This window comes from Thermobia domestica, chromosome 12 (assembly GCF_964235325.1).
Source record: "Thermobia domestica chromosome 12, izTheDome1.hap1.1, whole genome shotgun sequence".
Classification (NCBI taxonomy): domain Eukaryota; kingdom Metazoa; phylum Arthropoda; class Insecta; order Zygentoma; family Lepismatidae; genus Thermobia; species Thermobia domestica.
Window position 1 is genome coordinate 179,964,048 of NC_137465.1, and position 17,264 is coordinate 179,981,311.

A 17,264-nucleotide genomic window follows, 5' to 3' on the forward strand; every position below is an offset into this window, starting at 1 on the left:
ACTATAGAGGAAAAGTGGCCATTAAAAGTGAAAAGCTGTTTCCTGCAGTCGATTTAAAGTGTCTCAAGAGTAATTTTATCTCCATGCTTCTCACTCCTCAAACCGGAAGTGATAGAAATCCACTACCATAGAGTAATTAATATAGTATGAGAGCTTGCAGCTGCTGTTCCCTCTGAAACTGTGACGACCGTAGCGCCACCACTCAAGGAAGTTGGGTACCACGAACTACTAAAAGAAAGAACGAATCAAATCATTCAGAGCGCCTTAGTCTGATAGAATTAGCCAAGGATACACTTGGCTACTGCCAGTAGCAGACAATGTAGTTAGTTACAACTCTAGCCGGTAGTGTCGCAGAATCACTTTCGTTGCATTGTCGGAAAAAAATTAATTTCCATGACTTATATAGGAAGTGGTTCATTAGGGTATTCAGTGACCACTACAACTTACGGATTCATTATCAACCTACATAAAGCAAAAACTACACCAATAGCCAGAAACATGTTGGTTTATCAATTTCTGAATCGATTAAGCGTCCTAAGAATTGGTATCTAATCCTCTATTCAAAGCGGAAGTAGCAGAACTAGGAGCATCATTTAGGAAGGACAGACGAAATTAAATCCTTCACTTACAGTAGATGGATGATTTCAATCGACGAACTTGAATTCTATGCTTAACAGTGGACGGATCACCTCAATTTACGAACTTGAATCCTAGGTATTAGCCCTCTACACTATGTTCAAACTTTATGGTGTTCAATGAAGCAATTCTTAAATTTTTTGTCTCCTAGATGAACGGACACACAGACGGACAGACAGGATAAATATCTATATGATACTGGAAAGATATGATATGTCACTTTTTGGTCATTTTCTATTCTTTTTATCTCTGGTAGTTCGTCACACTAAGATATACCGGTATATGCTGTAGAAAGTTGATAATGGCTTAATTAAAAAGTGGATTGAATGAATTTTTAAATTTAACTCATGAAGTTGTTATTTTTTGTTCCTACAAATGTGTATAGAATGTTTTGACATCCTCCTATATATATATATATATATATATATATATATATATATATATATATATATATATATATATATATATATATTGATAAACCAAACTCCTTTTAAAATTCCTCAAAGAATTAAGTCATTTTCTCAATAAGTGCTATACGATGTTCTTTTCCTTGAGATGAAAGTTACTTGATCCTTAATAGCAGTTTAAAAGTACCAACAAGTGTCTTTTCTTCGTATTTTGTTTGGTTTCGATGGATATCTAATGGTATCGAATACGTCAAACTATTAATGTAATAAAATTTCACTTTTATTCTTCTCATAACACTTAACTACACGAATTTTAGACACATTGCTATAATTTATCAATTAGCTCAATTAGATCAATTGTCTCAATCAATCAATCAATATGATCTTAGCTCATATTCTTCATGTTCCTTTATAACAATAATAAATTTGCGAATATCCCAAAACAACCTCATTAAAGACTTACGAACAACACCATGTATCAGTCTTGATTGTTTCATCCCGTTCTGGCTTCTATTATGATATATTGATCAATTATGTAGTAAGTTAACTGATCTTCAGAACATATATTAAACGTTCTAGTGATTTCTCGCCAGTATTTTGAAGAACACAATACAATAAGCATGGGATATCATTGCACTAAGTAGACATCCCTAAACACCTTAAACAAAAATTGGCAACCTTATAACTGGTAACATAACAAAAGTGAAAGGCTATAAAGCTGTGGAAGTGAAAAGTTCCCATATTCCATAAAGTGAGAAGTTACGTCTTCTCGAAGTGAAAAGTTACAGTTCCTTAAACTGAAACAAGTTAATAATATTTTTTCCGAAGCAAGAAGTTCCAACACTCCATTCGTCAAAACCTAGAATATTTCTGAAGTAAAAATTTACAACGCAACAGAAGTGAAAAGCACGGACACTCATACTGTGAAAAGTTACAACTCCACAAAATGTAGAATTAGCTACAACGCTATAAAGTAAATAGTTACAATCTTCAGCAAACACAAAACTTACAGCTTGTCGAAGTAAAATGCTCTAGTTCTCTGAAATGAAAAAATCTACAATATCTTCTGAAGTGAAGATAGTTAAAACACCCCATACGTCGAAAGTTAGAATACGTCCGAAGTGAAAACTTACAATACGTCCGAAGTCAAGAACTAGGACATTCTCCATACTAAAAAAGTCTGCAACTTCCCGAAATGTTAAGTTTTAATATGTTTTAAAGTAAAAAGTTATATCTTCAAGAGGTGAAAAGTTACAGTCTCGTAAAGTGAAAAGTTATAACACACTTTCGAAGTGAAAAAAAAAATTAAAAAAAACAGTTCTATAATGTCTCCTGAAGTGACAATATAACTTTCACTTTTCAAACCAAGCTTGGTTAGCGTTCAAAACTTCGTTTCGTCAAACAGAAATGAACCGTAAAGATTACACACGAAAGGCGAAAGTGACTAACCAATCGTCTACGAGAAAATATTTGAAAATAACCTCAAGAAAGAAAAAAAAAATCAAGCACTCAATACATAGAAACTCAGACATAGATAGAAACAAATATTGATTGTGACAAAACAAGAGACTTTGATGAAGAAAGAGAACGATCCAGAGAGAGCTTATAGAATAGTTTTTTGTCCGTGAGTTGACAACAGTGAATTTGTCACTTTGTCGACAGAAGACGGTCCCCTAAAATAAAATAAAGAAAAGAGTCGTTGCAATGCAAACAGTCGGGGGTGTCATTTTGTAGATTCAAGGATAACGGGAAAAAGTAAGAAAAAAAGACGAGAAAGAAACGGATATAGGACAAAAGGAAAGAAGAAGAAGGAAATTCCAAAAAAGATGGCCGTGAACTTAGTTAAAGGTGAGGGGACGTTCAATGAACTTATTGAGACAGAGAAGAAAACGCAGAGGGGGCTGAAGACGAAGAAAAGAGAGTCAATATTCACTCATATTCCTCCCACGCATAATTTAGAAGAAGCTGGTTGGTGAATCGATATTATGTAAATTGAGGAAATATGGCTGACATGGAGAAAAAGGTGTGAAAAATGGAAACAGCATTTTCGTTTGAAATATTGCCTTCAGAGGTAGCATTATAGGCTGCGGGCATATGTGCAGAATATGACTACTGCAGATAATACCTTTGCTGTCTTTTATGTACAAGAAAGATACACGCCAGTGTTTTCAACTAAGGTAATTGTGCTGTTTATTGATTAACATTATTATTATTATTATTTTAAAGAATAGCGGTATCATAGTCGGTAAGGACATGGTGTTGCCAACTACACGCAGGGATGCGCACGAGACAAGATTTGTGACTGTCTCGTCTCGAAAATGTACTGCAAAGGTGATGTCTCGACTCGAAAAATGTATATTTTTCTATTGGAAGAGACGTGTCTCGACTCGTTTTTGTCCGTATCCCTAACTACACGAGACGAGAAAGAATTTTCGTCACAAAATGCGAGACGAGACAAAATGCCTTTCCCATAGAAGTACTTTTCGTGGCGAGACAGTATCCTCAACTGATCTTTTCGAGATGCGAAGCTCCAAAGGTGGTTTCGTAGACAACACTACGTTACATAGCCAAGGCGACTACCTACAAAGAAGGCGCCCTGAATTTCACTCAGGATGAAGGCGGGAAACTTTCCTTGCTCTACTTTCGTTCTCGTGCGGCTATGAAATTGGTTCACCCAATCTAAAATGGGTTCCTGGGGAAACCTGGGGAAGTAAAAGGGGCTGAAGTATAGTGTTAACCACACCTCCTCAATGAATGCCGTAACCGTGGTGTATTTTGTCACTGTAAAAACTACTACTTCAGAAAAACGTAAGTGTAAAATTATGACTAGATTGTAAATTTTTATAGAGTATCCAAAATCCTGGACCCATCCTTCTGCGGCCCGCCCATCTTAGAATAGGAATGAAACTATACTAAAAAAAAAAATTAAAAAAAAAAAAATAAACGTGTAAATTTTTATGACAGGTCCCGGTTTTCTGGTCTGAAAATCTGAGAATCCAAGTTCTAGGCGTAATTTCCGGTGAACAAATAGTTTCATGTTAGCCTAATATCGCAAGGTATCAATACATAGCAGTGAACTCCAATCTCGCAAAGTCATATGTAAGTTAACTGCCATATTTCTCGTCGTTCGAGAGTCATTTCCAAGCATGGACGCCGGCGTACTTACATTAAAATTCTCATTATTGTCGCCTTGCTAGATTATATGTGGTGAACCTGACTGAACCCCTCGAAAGTTATATAGTAATCGGCGCTACTGGCTTCCAGCGATGGCTACAACATTGGAATCAGTGTATAGATGCAGCAGGTAAGTACTTTGAAGGGAATAAGCACGAATAGACGCTCAGTGCGCGACAATACGTTTTGGAGAATGAAGCGACAGGAGAGTAAGTCATAAGCTGGTGAGCACCATTCAGCTCTAAGCACTGGTCATTATCTTTGATTTTCTGTATACGTATTCCAAAATAATAGCAACGACGCCTCTTCTTGTTTCATTCTATTCACGTCGTGAAAGCTGGAGTGGACAAGTACTTTCCTAAGCGTGGACAAGTACTTTGGAATTAATTTAAACCAGTGGTTTCCAACCTTGTTTACCTATCACCCCCTTCATAACCTTGCATAATTCGTTGGTCATACGTGGTTTACTGTGACCCCTTCTGCAACTTCAGATGCAATTTTGAATCCTAAAATCTTCAATAATAATAATAATAATAATAATAATAATAATAATAATAATAATAATAATAATAATAATATAATAATAATAATAATAATAATAATAATAATAATAATAATAATAATAATATACTATTCTCATGATTTCATATTTGTTTTCAGTAAGACATCGTTATTCTTATTATCAAATTTGGTTTTTATGAAACAAGTATTTATTCAATAGTAATTTGTGTTTGTATAATATTTAATTTAACTCTCCTTTGTTACAGCATTTGTAACATTTGTAAGTTAATTACTGATAAGAAAAATCGTAATTGTGCCCCAATCTTTCTTTTCTTGGACTTTTACCCTATTTACTATTTCTAATTTTAACCCAAATATCTTTCATACAGGGGCGGATCCAGGACGAACCTCTGGGGGGGGGAGTTGTGATGCTGCTATTTAGAGCTACTTTTAAGAGCTCCAAACTTTAGGATGAGGTTTATTTATATATAAAATAAGAAAGTATCCTCTTCTGGGGGAGGGGCAATTGCCCCGATCGCCCCCTGGAACCGCCCCTGCTTTCATAGTAGTGCAATGCGAAATTAATATTCACTTTATTATTAAAATTTACATGTTTACAATTTTCCTATGCTTAAGTTGTAAATGAAAAGCAATTTGATGAAATAAGAGTTCAGCTCGATACCGTAAACTAAGAGTGTTGAGGAAGCTAATTGCTCATGGTCGCAAAAAGCCTCTATAAAATAACCTTACTTCTCAAAATCATTTTTTTACCACTGAATTTATTATATAGAGTATCTTGATTTTTCCAAGTCGGTGCTCGATAAGGTCACAATCTGATACTCCTTCTAAGTAAACCACACGGATAGGGCAAGGAGTAGTCAAGAAAACATGGGAGACAGAAAAGACTATTGATAGCATAGTGAATGCTTTTGTAGGCAACACTGCTCATGGATCAGTTATTAATTCTATTCTTCAATGCCATCCTCTTCTCTCCTTTGCTAAATGTGTTTCTGTTTGCCAATTCTCTGGCAGTGAAACCGTGTTTTAGCATCATACAGCGACTAGTTGGGAATGCCTGATCGATCTATCACTTACACATTTCAACTTTTTATGTTAATCTGAAAAAGCTTCTGGAATTCACTACTTATTTTCTATATACAGTATATTGGTCTTGTTCAAGATCTACTGGTCTTCCGACTGTCTTAGAAAAGTCCTGTATCCCTTATTAACAATTTGAAATAATTTAAATAAATGTGTGAATAACACTACCACAGAGAGTAATTGATATATTAATGAGAATTTTTCACTAGTGATTCTCAAACCTTTTCAAAGTGGGGGGTCATATTCGTCGGTCAAAATGTTCTATGGATCATCCTATTCTTGTTCATTTCAAAAGCAAATTTACTATTAATTTAATGTTTTGAACTACACTAATACTTTTTAAATAGTACTAATTAAAATTCGTTTATTTTTATACTGGTATTAGCACTTTGCGTTTTTGTTTCGATTGAGACTAAGGTCCTGGAGTATTATCGGCCAATACTCTATAATAGGAGCTGTCCGAGGGAAGAGCTCGATTAGGTTAAGCAAAAGGTAACATTAGAACTAGAATACAGAAAAGGGGCAAAATGTCTTTCTTAACTAAAATCAACGATAACAAATTATTAAACATTAATATTCTTTAATTTTTCGTTCTGTTGGCAGGTAATCTATACACTATAAAATGTCTGCACTTAAATTTTATTCGGAATCAACACACGCAGCACAATGACATTTGAAAGATTAGTACTTAATTTCAGGTTTTTATTGAATCATTCATTAATACACTGGATTGTGTCAAAAACATATCAATCAATTGGTGTCAATCGATTTCTTTTGTTGCCCTGAATTGATTGATGTGAATATTGTCTTTATGAGACTAATACAAATGGCCCTGGCCCAGAAAGTAAATAATTCCCATTAATTTTGATTTTCATTCAAATTTAATTAGAAATCACTTTAATTACACTATTATTATTATTATTATTATTATTATTATTATTATTATTATTATTATTAAAAATGTTATTAGATAAGGAAAACAGGATAGCTAAACTTTAGTTACTACCTAGGTGCTTTCGGACACAAACTAGGTTAACCAGAGAGGCCAACTGGAGCCTTCCTATTTCAAGCATGTCCTCGGAAAATATGTGAAACAACTTAGGCCCCACCCCTGCCGCTCTCTTACGGAGGAAAGTCTTTCCCTTTTCTTTGGAGAAAAAAGTGAATGATCTCGGCTGTGTTGCCAATTTGTCATTCAGTCGTTTGGTCTTGGCGTATAAAGATCGTAAGCTACTTCGAATGGCTAACAGGACAGTGCTCAGCGGAGTCCATGAAATGATTCATTGTGGCAATCTTGTCCGCATTTAACTATTGAAGGATCTTGGCCAAAGGACTTTGTCCCTCCTCTTCCGAGGAAAATACGGGAAAACATACATCCACAGAGCGCCAACAGGGGCACACTTGAAATTGAAAGGATCTACCATTCACTTTCCAGTGCTTTTGCACATTTCGACCTTGAGAAAAGAAAACGCACAGCAGAGGAAAATATAAATTCGTTTTCATATGAAAAGATTGGTCAAAAAATAGCAGATAATTTGCTAAAGCTTGGTAATGGTAAGTATTAGAAATATGGAATTTTGTGGTAGAAGCATTGGTCTTTTGCAAATCTAACCTCGTATTCCAAATGTTATTCCTAGTTATTGCAGGTAAGCCACTATGAATGATCGGCGTGACATCCTACTACTCTGGAACTCCGGCTACAGATCCGGATATGATTAAGTAATATTCATGTATATTAAGCTACAAAGACAATAAAGTGAATTGAAGTAATGTGCGAGGAAGGCTTCGAGGGTTTCTGATTGGTGTTTGCAGTGTTCAGGACCAGCCACGACCAGGTAGTTCATCAACTGTCGCAACTGTTGAAAACACATCAGTCATTCTGAAAATCATTTTAAAAAAAGAGCAGAAAGAAAAATACAGATTCATCATTACAAGACAGCTAACAGAGCACGCAGATATGGCAAAAGTCACTACCTTAACGCTAGTTTAGTGTTTGGGACACACACACACACACATACAATGTACTCTCTAAATTCTATGGTCCTTGACAAGGGAGAATGATGAAATCAGGAAAGGTGTGTGGTGATATTTTGGAAAGTTTTTTCTAGAGTTTATCCAGAATGTTTTAATGGACATAGCGTCACCGCATTTCATTCTATTTGGACGACTGAAGGCTCATTTGCGTGGAAAAAGTTTCGAGATGACAAGTCGCGGGTGCGCCTACGCGGTTTGAACCCCTCCTTCCAAAATTCCGTAACTCGACTTATATTAGTACCCTTTCTTAATAAAATTATATTTGTTTAGCAGAGAAGTAATTGATGTTGCAAGATTTCATCTGACACTTCATCTTCACTCTTTTCTTCGTTCTATCTGGTGCATGGGGTCCTTGGCTCGATCCCAGCTCCTGTCAAATGTGCTTTGTGATGAACAACCACCGTGTGCATGGGTTCTCCCGTTTCCTCCAACTTTTTTCATTCCACCCTTTCACTCATTTGTCCTCATCAGCGTCTCCTTTACCCTTTACCCGGCATAATCGTGTGACGTAAAACTTAAAGATTTCATTTTATGTTTCGTTATAATAACAATAAAGTTTTATCATTTTTTTTCTAGAGTATAGGCATCAATAATACTTTTCGTCTTTTGAGAGGTGTAGAATAACACTGGTTCAATAGTATATAGATGTATTGTCTTGTAGTATTGGAACCACTTTCCTAAAAAAACAAAACGAAAAAAAAACTTTAGACTCCTCTTAACAAAAATTTCTGGATACGAACCTTCAACAAACTTATTGTGCGTGTGAAAAAGGTAGTTCATGACCAACATCAAGACTTCTTTGAACGTGCATTCGCCTCATAAAAAAAAAAAAAAAAAAAAGTGGATCATGCATTAAGTGACATTTCCAAATTGCATATGATTCCGCTTACAAAATGTCATTTCTCTTGTGCTTACCATTACCAAGTTACCATTGTGGATTGTGTGTTACTTTTTAACCTACCTTTGTAATTTAAAGGCTATCAATAATTTTCTATAATAATACATTTATACTATTATGCTATAATTTATACTATCTTTACCTTAATAGTCTATATAATCCAATATTTACATGATCTATACCTATTTAAGATTCTCAACCATATGTATGATATATAATTCACTCGACTTTTCTTTTTCTTTCGTTTTCTTCCTTTTCCTTTCTTTTCTTTTCTCTCTTTTTTTTGTAGAAATGTTCAATCTATTAGGACTTCAAGGATATACCTCGAGGACGACTTCTGATCTGTGTACCACAGGTTGAAAAACATTACTGTATGCCGGTCAAGAACGTATTAATAACTTGTATCAATTATCACCAGCAATCTCGTGTTCAATATACTGCTGTATAAATATACACTGCTCTTTTTCTCGTCTCTTAATATTCTATTAATCAAACATTGTTTTTGCTCTCCTAACATCACATCTTCTTGCGATATGCCTGACCTACGTACTTCCATTTGAGTCCCTTTTCAATCACAATCCATCTGACAGTGGTGTACACAGAATTTCACCGAGGAAGAAAAGGTCAAATTTTCAAGTTCAAATCGTTTCAGAATTTCTGTTTACATTTTTTTTTATTTTTTATAGTATCTTGTTTAAGGAGAAAGATTAAAAAATGGAAAACTTATCATTTGTGCTCACCACTAACTGTTACTCTTATAAGACTTTTTCTTAGCTTCAATTTTATGTCAAATGTTAGTGAAGACATATCACTTCGGAATACTGATGCTCATTAGACAAAATAAATTAAAAGAATTTAACGTCGTCATTGAGTAAATCAATGAACATGAAGGAAAAATACACCTTTAAGAGGCCCAATCACGGCGAAATTAAAATACTGCTAATTTTACAGTAATTATGTGATATCTTCAAATAGATAAAAGATAATCGAAGAAAGGAACAAGAGCTCGCTAGACAATATTATTTTACATGAGATACCGTTATTATGACTCATTTATCTGCTTTTGATTTCCAGCTATTTAGAAAAATGGCTGCAAACGGAAAGCTACTAGGTGACTCGTGATAACAGTATCTCATGTAAAATAATATTGTCTAGCGAGCTCTTGTTCCACTTTTCGATTATCTTTTATCTATTTGAAGATATCACATAATTACTGTAAAATTAGCGGCATTTTAATTTCACAGTGATTTACGTAGGAATGAACCCAGTATATTTTTCTGTTCCTTTCTTAAGAGTTTACTAGGTGAATAAATAAGCTTTTTCTTCTTCACAATTTTCATCACTATTCAAACTGCATTCGAGAAAAACATAAACAGGTTTCTCTGACTGGGGTTAGCATTGTGTATTGTGTGCAGTGATGCCAACCTGAAATGCTATAAAATCTCATCCCAAGAGGCAAAAGATCCCATTTTGCATTTGAATTTCCCACGTATTATTATTATTATTATTATTATTATTATTATTATTATTATTATTATTATTATTATTATTATTAAATTAATAATATAGACAAAAAACTTAAGTAGGTCTATATGTTAAACTCTACTTTTCGCAATTTATGGGTGAATTATCAATAAATTTCGATCTACGTATATAGAATAGTTTGTGAGTACAATAGAGAACAAGTGTATATTGTAATTTTGTCAGAAATGCAGTGACTCCATGACACCCTTGTATCATCATATTATACTGAGTCGAATGATATCGAAAAAGTTTCGATCTGCACACATTTCATGTGGAGAGTTTGGAGGTAATTTTCCTCGTTTGATATTTTACTTGCTTTCTTTCATTCGTTCATTGTTTTGTTTTCTTCTTTCTTCAATGGTACTTGATTTTTAAGAATCACGTATGATTAAGTCACTCCTCATTAGCATGCACTTTGCCGATAACAAAGAAAAAAACTTTAGACTAAATATTGACAACATAGATACGCTTATTGATGACTCAATATATATGCTTCTTGTTCGTAGAAAATTTTGTTGGCGTAGATTATGTATGTAGTGAAAAATCCCATATATGTGATCAATTTCGACGAAAATTCCCTTTATCCAATTCCGAATAATTAATGTCAAAAAATTCCCACGAAATGGGATTTTTCCCATGAGTTGACATCATTGACTTGGTAGTGTGCGACTACTGAACGTGTCTGCGGCGGTCGAATCTGCTCGTGTGTATCGATCCTAATAAAAAAAAAAAGGAAGAAAAAGTAAAACTTTGATAGTTTAGTTTTAACATGACTGTACGAAATCCGTAAAAATGAAGCTTCATAATATACCTTCCAAGTTAAAATTTAAGAGTACAAAGGAAGTACACAACGACTTTAGAAGCCATAGTATTCCCAGTAAAATATGTAGATAGGTCTACATTTATATACGGTAAAGGATAAACAGAAACGTTTCCTTGCTTTTTTTGTATATAAACAATACCGACGATAAGAGAGAAAATGGCTTCCATTTATAGTCTCATCTCTTTAATGCTCTCCTTTTTCTTATTTCTTTTATCTTCTGTTCTTGTTACCTTTTGTTCTCCTTTCGTCCCAACCCTTCGTGGATCTTTATACTTTATATATGTGTGTCGCTTAGAGATAACATTTTCCCCCCATGAATATAAATCAATACTTAAATTGAGTTTTATAAAAATAGTTCCTTTCAGAAAGACCTGACAGAGTAACTAAAAGCAGAAATTTGCTTTTTCCATGGAATTGCGTATCATGAGACATTAAATTAAAAACGTTATTATAGAATCTCCATAAAATAGAAGTTCATTTTTGCTAAATATATTGTTTTGGGCGTTTTGCAAATTAAGACAGCAAAGGATTCTCTATTGTGTATTCTGTTTTCCAAATAAGAAAATTATTATGTAAATTTGTTTTCGTACTATGAAATCCTTGTATTCAGATTAGAATGATCATGTGACCAGACATTTAAAAAAAAAATTCTTTTGTTTGGGGAAGGGGGATTTCACAGCACAAATATCGTAACACATACGGAGAAAATTATAATTTTTTGCAACTAAACTTATTTTACGATCAATTACGAAAATTACATAAATTGTCTCCTTCCTTTGTGTTTATGCCCTTCCTCTTAGTCCAGTAGTTAGCGCGCGCGGCTTTGATACACCGAGCTCCTGGCATAATTCCCGATGAGTCTTGGAAAATTTGAATGTAGTACGCTGGTTCGGATTCCGACTTCAACTGTATGCCCACGACTCATATAACCTCGGTGCTAAGACGTACGCTAAAATTCCAATCCAACCAACCTTCATTCCGGTATAGAAAATAGCCGGTGGATATAAAAGGTTAAAAAAAAAAAAAAAAACATGGGGGAAGGGGGCAGTCAGAACTCAGAATATGATAGGTATATTATGAATTTACTATAAACTTTAAAATAATCTAAATAATGGTTTTAATTTTTGTCACTCAAAACGCTGGGAAACCTAGGCTCCCCGGCTCTGGGTTAGATCCGCCACTGTTTCATTCTAACAACTGGATCTGTTTTATTTCTGTGGAAATTGATCATCATAATAGTATCACCATCAACAATTGTTTATTAACACACACACACATTTACGAATCTTGAAGTTGGGAATTATCCATATCCATTAAAAATACATGTCTTCATTTTTCTAAAAACTCTTCTAGGACATTTTGTGGGACGGAAAAAGACGATATACCCAGCTAATAAGAGGACGTTTGTTACTCCTAATCCAGGTGCATTGAAGATTCTTATGACATGATCAATGTTCTTCACAATCTCTACTGATTTCGCATGAATTCCTTCCTGAAAGACGGCGTAACTTTCTGAATAAATCCCTACATATTGTAAGGTTCCCACATGCCTTCACACCATGCTGTAACTGTGTGTCTACTACACGTGCTTGACGCAAACAAACACACTACAGGCGATAGAATGAAGAGGACATCGCCAACATTAGACTAGTGACGCAGGGCCAGCAGTCAGAAACATTTCTACATAAAAGGAGACACGATACCACAGAAGACATCAATCTTGCTCGGTTGATCAAACTTCAAACTCTCTAAGGCGCCTGGTTATTGAGTGCATCATACACCTCCGAAGACGCTAGGTCCTTGAAAAGCATCTTAAGACGCGTGGTCATTGATCTCCTTTTCCTCTCTAAGACACTAGGTCATCGAGAGGTATCTTTCCTATATACTCTAAGACGTCTAATCATTGAGCTCCTTTTCCTCTCTAAGACGCTAGGTCATTGAGAGGCATCTTTCCTATATGCTCTAAGACACCTGGTCATTGAACTCCTTTTCCTCTCTAAGGCGCTAGGTCATTGAGAGGCATCTTTCCTATATACTCTAAGACGCCCGGTCATTGAGCTCCTTTTCCTCTCTAAGACGCTAGGTCTTTGAGAGGTATCTTTCCTATATGCTCTAAGACGCCCGGTTATTGAGCTCCTTTTCCTCTCTAAGACGCTAGGTCTTTGAGAGGTATCTTTCCTATATGCTCTAAGACGCCTTATCATTGAGCTCCTTTTCCTCTCTAAGACGCTAGGTCATTGATGCGCATCTTTTCTATATGCCCTAAGACGCCCGGTAATTGAGCTCCTTTTCCTCTCTAAGACGCTAGGTCATTGAGAGGCATCTAATCAACAAATTCCCATTCCATCTCTAAGACGCACGGTCATTGAGAGTAACCTAACCTGTCATTAGGTTCCTTTCACTTATTTACCTACATATTAAAGAAAACTTTACTTATTGCCATATACTTGTATTCAAGAGGAACTTTTTTTTTAATAAAAGTTGTTGGGAAAGTCAAATCTCCCGTGTACCGTATTTTGCTTTACCGTATAGAACAGAGAGAATTTTAAAATATGCAATGTCCCTATTACATTTGATATCTACAAAATAACACAATAAAGTAAGAAAACCTTTTCTCCAAGCAGAAGACGTGGCAATAATGTATGGCTAGCTAGCATGTTGAAAAATATTAGATGATTATTATGTTATCTCTAACCAATTAGTACCGAAGAGATGGATACTATCTGAAGAATTGTTCTCCTTTTCTCAGGCCCGTGGCTAGAACACTAAGACAGAATGATGAGATAATTTGGGGGGGAGGAGGGAGAGCTAACTTTAGTTCATATCGCACTCTTCACCACTTATTTTTTGAACTTATGTAGTATAGTTATTTGTATAAACAGACAACTGAAAATTTTAGGAGCTGAATATGTTTGTTTGAACATGGTTATGAGCTTCCCTTTGCGTTCCCTATAGACATCGGCCTTTCTTCTCCCAAAAATATTCTGACAAAAGAAACACTCATAATTAAACTATAAACTCCAGCGTACTGAACAAATTTATACTTCAACATTTAAACAGCGAAAATTGGTTAAGGCTTGATAATTGACTCTGTCAACTGTATATTGGGAAAGTTTCGATAGATTGTGCGGTAAGTCTCATTGACAATGTTCTTCTTTACTCTAGGCATAAAAGTGATTTTAATAGCATCTTCAGGGTATATACAGAGTCTTCCAAAAATCCTGCAAAAAAAGTAAAAAGCTGTAACTTTGTAACCATTTATTGTATTTGCACAAAACTTTTAGTGGACTTATAAGAAAGTCTGGAAGTTTGTTTCCAAGCCATTTTTTCAACACCAAACCTCCAGCTGAGCACCATTTACGTCCTAACATTGCTGAAGTCTTTTCGGGAATCCAAGAATGGCACTTCGACGTGTTTCATCCGTAACACTCCCAATCACATCACGAATCTTCTTCCTGAGGTCCCGAACATCTATCGGTTTTTGCTTGTAAACTTCTGTATCATTTTCTTACGAACGATATTGTGTAGCGTGGCACACACAGCTCCAAGGATCTGTGTTTCAACGATTTCTTTGGACTTCGCAACACGCTTCCCTGCACGGACTGAATCACATCAACACTGGTTTTTGGGCTTCCACTACGAGGCAAGTGCAAGACACTTCCTTTAACTAGAAACTTATCGTACCATCTCTTGATACTTGAACCTGCAGTTGGTTGTTTCTGATATTTTTGTCGGAATTTTCTTCTCACCAAAACACTATATTTTAACTCACAAAACCACGCCACACACTGCGTTTTCTTTCGAGTAGACGCCATCTTTCTCACGTGATTTGCGGTTATGACGTCAACGTTTACATGCGCTCATTGTTGCCAACATAAATTTAACATTTACACTAAACATTACAAACAAAATACAAAATTGTAAGTAGTACTTTCAAAGTTACAGCTTTTTACTTTTTTTGCAAGACTTTTGGAAGACTCTCTCTCTCTCTCTCTCTCTCTCTCTCTCTATATATATATATATATATATATATATATATATATATATATATATATATATATATATATATATATATATATATATATAAATCCCTATATTACCAAATCAATTTTCTCTACAACGTAGGTACTACATCCACGTGTCTCCTTTCTTCTCGTTGTGTCTCCTTTCTCCTCCTTTCCGTCATATCAAGGCTGTCTTTCAACGGAAATGTACTGGAGTCCAGGCTTCAATAAGATCACCTGTCGCAATATTAAAGAAATCCTTTTTTGCAGCTCTCTTTATTCTCCTGGGAACCATCTACGCCTTCATATTTCGTTTCAGATTTCTTTGTAGCAGCCTTGAAAGTATTCAAGACATTTTACATTCCTTAAATCTAAACGCACTATTTGATATCTTTTTATTGGATGGTTCAGTTACCTACTACTTTCAATAAAATATTAGAATTCATTCTTGTTAAGCAACATTTTTCATATTTACGAAACCGAAAACTCGAAAACAAAGTTATAAAGGAAACTCTTGATTTTCCTAAGTGATCAGCAACTTCGTCTGATAACTCTTATAACCAAGTATTCAATTTTATTAATATTTCGTGTCTTATCTATTCGACTTAAAGGTGTTTGACAAAATTAGACATTTGTCTGTCATTTATAAGTTCAACTATCTTTAACCTTGAAGTTAAATATACTATATACGAATCATATTTATTGGTGACATTACAGTCTTCAGGAGAAATTCCTCCGTGTTTGAAAATCGTGAAAATCCACTTAAATCTACTGCCCCGCGCAACAAAACTGATCATATACAATTTTGAGTTTCTGCAACAAGGAGCACGATAGCTCTGTGGTAAAGCACTTACCTCTGGTGTGTAGGTCCCTGGTTCGACCCCTGGCCAAGTAAGTTTGTGGTGGACAACATTGTGTCCATGGGTTTTCTCGGAGTACTTTCCCTATTTCTCAAATTCTCATTTCACCAATTGCTCCATTATCATTGGCTTGCCTTAGTCACTCGTTTCCCTTAGCTTAACGGTGAGGAATTCCGTTGGAAACCTCCCCAATCGTTTACGCAAACTGGTGAATAATAGTGGTGCTCATGTTTAATGTTAGTAATGCATAACAATTCTATCATTATAAGGAACAAAATGCTTTTTGTTTCATAAAAATCAGTTAAGTATTTTTTTTTTAAAAAAAAGGTATAAACAATTTTCAATAGGAATTCAATTCGCGCCCCACCCTGTATATTCTTTGTTCTTTTTCCGGGTACTAATAGCTCTCAATTTCGGCAAACCTATATAGCAAATCAGATTGTCAATTCAAAAAGAAATCAATCCTATTCACATATGAAGGTAAAATCCTAAAATCAAAAACTCAAAACATAAAATTGAAAATGTAATAAACTGTTATCAGTTTAACGTTCCACGATTTTGCCCTTTAGGCTAAGGGAGACGGATGATTAAGAAAAGTGAGTGATTCTGGGAGAAATGGTGGAACGAGACAGTAGAAGGAAACGGAAGTACCACGAGAAAACCCACGGACAAACTTCCTTCGGTGGGGATCGAACCATGGACCCCACCCTCCAGAGGTAAGCGCTCTACCAGTGAGAAAACGTACCCTCAAACTCAAAATATAGATTTCCCGCATAAGCTTTGTATTATGGGTTTACAATAACTCTCAAATATACGCAACAAATCAGTCTTGTAATTTTCAGACTTATATTCCATCTCCTAGCGTTATCATTATCTATATTCAGGCCCGTATTTATATTTTGTAGGCAAATAATTTGCCCACCCCCGCATAAAATCCCCCCTCCAAAAACGACCAATATTAGAGTTGAATTCATAGTTTTTATGGTCGCTGAGATGAATAGCGACAATTTTAATCCAATTCAACTTCAAGGACATATTTCAGTCATCAGGAAGGGGTGAGATTTTAAAAGTAATCGAAAACAACAGATAGAATACTAGTGCTGAATCCATAGTTTTCGAGGTCGCTGAGTTTAACTGTATCTATTTTCATGATGTTCAAGTTCATCCTCATCCAATTGCGTGGGGTGTGAGAGGATGACTTTTTAAAAACAATCAGATAAGCTAGCTAATTATTAACTACTGTAATTAGAGCGAATTAAACACATTAACATATTTTCTCGCGCTTGCGCTTGATTCTGCGGG